The 7,741-nt window shown below is 38.8% G+C and overlaps 1 pseudogene; it reads left to right on the forward strand.

The window, feature by feature from the left end:
• Positions 1-3,516: 3,516 nt before the first annotated feature.
• Positions 3,517-4,448, forward strand: LOC123635835 (annotated as a pseudogene).
• The last annotated feature ends 3,293 nt before the right edge of the window (positions 4,449-7,741 follow it).

Genomic DNA, 7,741 nt, shown 5'->3' on the forward strand with positions numbered 1-7,741 from the left:
AAAAAATTGACTGAAAACTTTCCCTTCTGCTTTCTTCTTTGTATCCCAAGGGGGCTGAAGATTTTGGAGAGTGGAAAGACAATGGAACAAATCATTTAATGAGTTGCTCTGGGAATTCAACCCTGGAGACACTAGAACGTTAAACCTGCCCCGCTGCCCTGCACCTGTAATTCCATGGTCCCAGACTACATGAAAACCCAGTTGGGATTCCCAGGGACAGACTTTGGAGAAGAGAAAGCTTCACTGATATTCACCAGAGAGAGTCTGAGTGACACAATAACGGATAGTCAGGTAAGAAGGAAAAGAGGAAAGTGTGTGTGATGGGCTTTATCTCTAGAATAAGGAGATGGGGACAGTCTTATATTTATTTAATCTATGCAGGTGGAAGTCCTTGTACTTTAAAGGTAATTTAGTTTGCACCAAGATTAGTCTTTTCAGCTCTCATTGTGTTTGCTTTCCTTTCTTTCTGGAATCTAGAATCTCTTTCCAGTAAGAGCTAGAAATGGCCATTTCTTGCATACTTGATTTTCTGGGCAGTCTTCAAAGCTTCTCCACTCTCTCCCAAATATTTTAAGTTCCTGTTACATTTCCTGTCTCCAGTCACTTATTCATTAACTATTCATGGAAGACCGATTATGCACAAGGTATTGAATATTTTGTTCTTAATAGATCAGATTTTCTAATTCACATAACTATTGTTGCGGGCAGGTGTGACTTACCGAAATCACTGAATAGTTGTATGTTCTTGTTGTCATCATTACTTTTTCATTTCCATGTCTATAATATAATACATATAACATACTTAGTTCTGACCAGTGGCATGCAAGCCAATTTCTTTTTCCCATTTTACCAACATATGAATGTCCATGAGAATATTTTTTTTTTTTTTTTACTGTTGTTGCTCATTTATTACATAGATACAGGCAAATGTATAAAATATAAACATAAAATACATAACATGGATGCAAATATACTGATAATTACAATACAGCAGCAATTTTGTCAAATATATTAATAGTTCATTAAGGGGAAAATGGCGGAATTCTACCACAGCTATATTTTATTTGAACTACTGTCTTTGACAAGACCTGGTCTCTCAGTATCATAATATTTAATCTTTCCTTCCTATTGAATCTTTGATATTGGAGTAGTCTGCCTTCTCCTCATCGTAAATTGAACACAGATGTTCCAGTATGTTAATGTAGAATATCCTGTTGTCTGTGACTTTGAAACAATCATCATCTATGGGGTTAAGAAGTTGTCCTCATTTTTCTGTGTGCATATCTGCAGATTCTCTGCCCCAGCTGCTAACCACAGAGATGGCTATTCCATATTCTCAAATATATTTTTTACACTGTGATTGTGAATCTCTTCATGAACCTACATTTTTGATGTACTATGTGAACAAACAACCTTCCATGAACCCAGTTTCCCATTCCTAGAATAGGTATTACTTGCTCATCATGTATTATTCCTTTAAAATCGACATGAATGCATTTTATTTATGCTCAGTATTCAACTTTGAGTCTACATTCAGGCATGGGATGAGCTTCTGTTTTGTGTCACTGTTGACACGTTAGGTCTTGCTCATTATTATGCATCCAACATTTGTGTTTGTTGAGCCTCTACAATATGAGAGGTACCAAGTAGATCTACATCCCTGGAAAGAAAAAAAATAAGAAAACACAGCCACAGCCTCAGACCCACAAATAAACATAAAATTACTGACAGTAGATGCACATCAAGAAAGAGCAGAGGATGCTCTGTTGTGGGGCCCACAAACTCTGTCTTCCTGACTCTCCTTCCTTGCTCTCCATCTCACTGGTCCCTCAAATTCCTGTTGTAACTCACTGAGCCATATGCCATCTAGCATTCTGTTCTCTCATCCTAGAAAGTTTATTCCTTTCTTACTTCTCCTGATTAACAATGACCCATCCTTCTTCTAGCAGTAAAAATATCCCTATTTCAGAGAAGTCCCACCTATGCAACTTCCCACACTAGATTGGTCCTCCACAATTTTTTCTGTCTTATTTAAGAAACTTCTCTTTACATTAGTAACACGAATTCTTTTTCTATTGCAGAGAATGTATATATGTATATTTAAATATCAAAATTGGCTTTTAATTTTTCTAGGATGATTAGATTTATGTCAGTTTCGAATATTTTCAATCCAATCTATCGATTTTATATGTTGATGATTAATTTTGCTGATTTTAATACATCTCCAACTCAGACCATAGCCACATGGGCACCACACTTGACACATACTTTGGATTTTATTTTTATGTTTTTGTGTACTTTCCCATCCTGCTTTTATGTATGCAGTCCACCTGCTTTTTCCTATTCTTGGGAGAATTCACCTGGCAGGGATGCTCTGAAAGGAGACATAACAATCTTCACTAATCAGAAGTCCTGTATGGCTGTCAAAAGAGGTAAGAGTCTACGGCCATACCATCCTGAACGTGCCCAATCTTGTCTGATTTCAGAGGCTAAGCAGGTTCAGACCTCGTTAGTACTTGGATGGGAGAAAATAGGTAAGAGACCTGATATATTTAAAATGATCAGAAGTACATCCTGATGGTTGCTCCATTTATTGACAAATGATGGGCATGCAAGACAGATTCATTGTCATGGTAATAATGGAATCTCACAATTTTCAATTATCCATTGGTATGTCCCAGGTATCACAGTAGATAATGACATGCATCACCTTGTTCAATGTTACCCTTCAATAAATATAGGGCATATTTACTACTCCCACTCTAGAGGTGAGGTATCTACAGCTAATTATTTAAATAACTGTCTGACGGTCACACCATAGTAAGTTGCTGGATCAATATTTCTATTGCTGGAAGTCTGACCCAATAAAACACTGTCTTTATTATCTCTATACTGTATTTTGCAATAGTTACATATCCAAAATAATTATCCTAAAAGGAGGACTTTAGTAGTAATAATCACAAATATTATTCATTGAGACTATTTGTACACAAAAGTATTTTTAATCCTCACAAGCAAGGTAATACTAATAATCACATTTTCAGAACAAAAATAAGACACTAAGAGGTAACTGTCTCATCAATAGGAAATGTCAAGTCACAGGAACAAAACTTCAGTTGAAAATCCATGTGCTAATCACTACTGTACACCCATTAGAATGAAGGCAGAATAGGGATTCTCAAGAAAAGACAGGATATGTCTTCCATAATTTAAAAGGATTCCATCAAAGAAATTAGTTAATGCCCATAGGTTCAGATATGAGAATGAAAACCTGTAAGGAGATGATAAAATAGAGAGATTTCTGCTAAATGGAAGGAAGTCTAAACAACTCTACACATTTAAAATATAAATGGGCTACCATGAGTTTAAGGGAATCACAGTTTTTGAAAGTACTCTACCAGGTGTAAACAGCGTCCATCCAAGGGTGACACTGTAATGTGATAACTAGCTGAGGTACCAGTTGTCTTTTCATGAAATGTTCCATTTTCCTCCTTCCCCAGCAGACACACTAAATACATGGCAGCAAAAAACCACACAGATATATCAGAATTTCTCCTCTTGGGTCTATCAGAAGATCCTGAACTTCAGCCCCTTATCTACGGGCTCTTCCTGTCCATGTACCTGGTCACGGTGCTCGGGAACCTGCTCATCATCCTGGCCGTCAGCTCTGATGCCCACCTCCACACCCCCATGTACTTCTTCCTCTCTAACCTGTCCTTTGTTGACATCTGTTTCACCTCCACCACCATCCCAAAGATGCTGGTGAACATCAACACACACAGCAAAGACATCTCCTACATGGGATGCCTCACTCAGATGTATTTTCTTATGATTTTTGCTGGACTGGATAATTTCCTCCTGACCGTGATGGCCTATGACCGGTTTGTGGCCATCTGCTACCCCCTGCACTACATGGTCATCATGAACCCCTGCTTCTGTGCCCTCCTGGTTCTGATGTCTTGGCTCATCATGTCTCTGGTTGCCCTGGTTCATGTTCTATTTATATTGGGGCTGAGTTTCTCCTTAGAAACTAAAATCACACATTTCTCCTGTGAGGTGGCTCAGATTCTCAAGGTGGCCCACTCTGACACCTTCATCAATAACATCTGCTTATACTTGTGTTGCTGGGGGTGTTTCCTGTCACGGGGATCTTCTACTCCTACTCTAAAATTGTCTCCTCCTTAATGAGGATGTCCTGCATTTCAGGCAAGAATAAAGCATTTTCCACCTGTGGGTCTCACCTCTGTGTGGTCTCTTTGTTCTATGGAACCGCACTTGGGGTCTACCTCAGTTCTGCTGTGACACCTTCTTCCCAGAACAGCACCATTGCCTCGGTGATCTACACAGTGGTCACCCCCATGCTGAACCCGTTCATCTACAGCCTGAGGAACAAGGACGTGAAGGGGGCCCTGGGAAGACTCCTCAGCACGGCAGCCACTTGCTTGTGACAGACAATTTACTGGTTCAGAACGAAGTGGACATTGTGGGCCTCCAAGACAAATGTGAATTTAAATATCCTGGATCTTTCTCATTTAAATGACATGTTTCTTTTGTTTATTTCCAAAGCACCCATGAGTCTCCTCATTCTCAATTCCCCTCAGCCCCAGATAACACCTCTGCTAGTTGGGATGATTGACGTGGTGGGTTGAGCTTGTTCCTCACCCCTGAGTGTTCTGAGCATGGTCATCATTTGCTTTTCATGTGATGGCTGATGCCTTTCACCATTTATGGTCGAATTCAGAATGGGCAGTAGAGGGGGAACACATTGCATATCAGTGTGACTTTGATATGACCTTCAGTAGAAGAGGCTATAGTTCAACCCACTGACTCTCCTCTCATAAATACTTTACCTGATTTACCTCTATTCCTAATAAAAGGCCCAGGAACCCATAAAGTTGCTATTCCCTGACCTTACACATAGAAGTTTACCCAAATGGCCAAAGCAGTGGACAGTAAGAAAATGTTGTGCTGCATCTTCCAATAATGCATCTCAGAATTAAAGCTTTATGCCTCCAGGTGTGGGCAGTATGGCCATCTGACAGTCCCCAGCCTCAACCTTCTTAGAGTATATTCCTCAGCTAAAGGAGGCTGCTTCCCCTCAATGTCTGCGGGGAGAGTGACTGAACAACAGCCACTTGCAACCACCACTGTGTTGACACTGAGGTTGCTCCTGGGCTGCTCCCCAGCCACTGACCATGCACAGCAAGAGACTTGTGCGTGCTGCTTCCTGGGTCTACACAATGACAATGATCACCTGGGTCAATTGCATCTGCCAGCGTGGTGATTCCTCTTCTTGGCATGAAAGTACTGAAATTCCAGGTAGCATCGTGCCTGGAAGGTCGTTAAGACTTTTGCCCTATCTCTGGAAAAGTTAGCCCTTCAGGAGTCAAGACTTCTACATCTACACAATTTGTACTTGCAGAGACCAGAAGCACACACTCCTCAAGTGGCTTCTTGGGAGTATTGTTCAGTGGGAACACTTAACTTCCAATGCTTGGTTTGTGGACCTACTTATTTTGAACACTGAGGATACAGGATGCTGTAACCCTCCATTGACTTACTGTGTATCTGATATCCTTGAGGTTAGGAACTAGTATTTCCTGTGTATTCCAGTGCCTGCATTAATTATATTTATTCTCTTTGAAATTAAACACATTCACATATTTTCCACTAAAAACATTTTTAGAATACTATCCAAATCTCTGCACTCTCTTTAGGCAATGCTTTATCTCTCTTTTCTCCTTCCATCAAAAAGTTTATAGTTACTACATATTTGCCACCTGTATTTCCTCTGTACGCACTCTTTACTGATTCCATCTGGGCTATTACAGCTCTGTTCCTCTATTTAGTGGTAATAAATGAAGCATATTATCAACAAAGTCTCCCAGATCGCCAGCAAATGTCAGATGTTGTTTCCCTCTCCCAGTTTGGGTAGTCCTTTCAACAGAACAAAACTACTCTTTACTTTTCTTCCAAAGAACATCTTTGGAGTAAAATGAGGATTGACACGCTCTGGGAGAAGGGGCAAATGGGAAGATAATGTCAAACCATGCAGGATTTTAGTGATGCAAAATAAATAAGTCCTGGAGATCTACTACACAGCTTAGTGTCTCTAGCTAATAATAATGTATGGAATACTAAAAATTGGCTAAAATGGGCATTATATGTTAAATGTTATTATCATGCATTAAAATAATGAGGAATTCTGGAGGAAACCTTGTGAGGTGATTGATATCTCTTTGGCCTTTATGGTGGTAATGGTTTCATGGATGTATCCTTATCCCCAAAATCATTAAGTTGGATACAGTAAATATGTACGGCTTTATACATGTCAATCACACATCCATAATTGATTAAAAAATGAAGGGGTGAAATTTAAGAAGAAAAAAACTCTTTACCTCCATAACATTGTGGACACCAAAAGATACGAAAAATCTCCAAACATTCCTCAATGGTGGCACATCACAAAGAGATGATGATTGAGTTTGGTTCCTTGTAGAAACTAAACTTTCCTTTATAGGAACCTTTGTGAGTTTAAATTGAACCAGAGGAAGAAGAGTTTCTCCCTTGAGGAAATAAATAAATCCATCCCCTCCTACCATTCTGTAGATATAAAACTGATTAGAAACTTTGCATTCTCTTATCTTCTTTGTATCCCAAGAGGGAGCTGAATTGTTTGAAGAGTGGAGAAACAATATTACAATTCATTTAATGAAGTACTCTGGGAATTCAACTCTTGAGACAATAGAAACTTTAAGCATGCCCCTGCTGCCCCTCACCCATAAATTTCTGATGACGGTGTGCATGAAAATCAAATTAGGCTTCCCAGACACAAATTGTGGAGATGAGAAGGCTTCAGTGATAACTGTCAGATAGAGTTAGCGTGATCAGTGAGGTCAGGTAAGGTAAGAAGCAAAAGAAGAAAGCATGCGCTGGGCTTTACCTCTAGAATAATGAGTCTGGGACAGTCCTATATTTATTTAGTCTATGCAGTTGAAGTCTTTGGACTCTAAGGTAATTTAGTTTCCACTGAGACTTGTCCTTGCCGTCTCTCATTCTCATTCCTTTTCTTCTTTTCTGGAATCGAGACTCTCTTTTCACTAAGAGCTAGAAATGGCCATTTCTCGAATAAATCATTCTCTAGAAAATCCTTGTATCTTGTCTACTGTCTCCCAAAGACTGTAGGTTCCTGTTAGAGTTCCTGTATCCAATCACTTATTCCTTAACTACTGACTGAAGATCTATTACACATAAGGTGTTGTCAATTGTTAATTTATAACTACCCACTTGCTTTTGGCAGCATACCTGACTTACTGAAGTCACCGAATAATTCTATGCTGTTATTGCTGTTGTTGTTATTATTTTTTCATGTCAGTGTCCATAATATAATCATTTCTAACATTTGGTAATCAAGATCATTTCATTTTTCTATTTTATCAATCTCTTCAAATATACCATGGCCTACTTATGCATTTAACACAAAAGGTGTAGCATTTTAACACATGGACTGCCACAATAGAAAAAAAATTTTATCCTTAGGGTGACAGTTGTATTACTATGAAAACAGAATAAAAACTTCAGAAGCAAAATGACCTTTCAAATTGAATGAAAAACTCATGATTTTATATCATTTCCTGCATTTTTTTCCATAAAAAACTAATATAAAAACTTGAAAAGGTGTCATGGAAAATGTAATGTGAAAACTTGAAAATAATTCATAAGGGTAAAGTGTTTTTCTGGA

Source organism: Lemur catta, chromosome 1 (assembly GCF_020740605.2).
Source record: "Lemur catta isolate mLemCat1 chromosome 1, mLemCat1.pri, whole genome shotgun sequence".
NCBI classification, from domain to species: Eukaryota; Metazoa; Chordata; class Mammalia; order Primates; family Lemuridae; genus Lemur; species Lemur catta.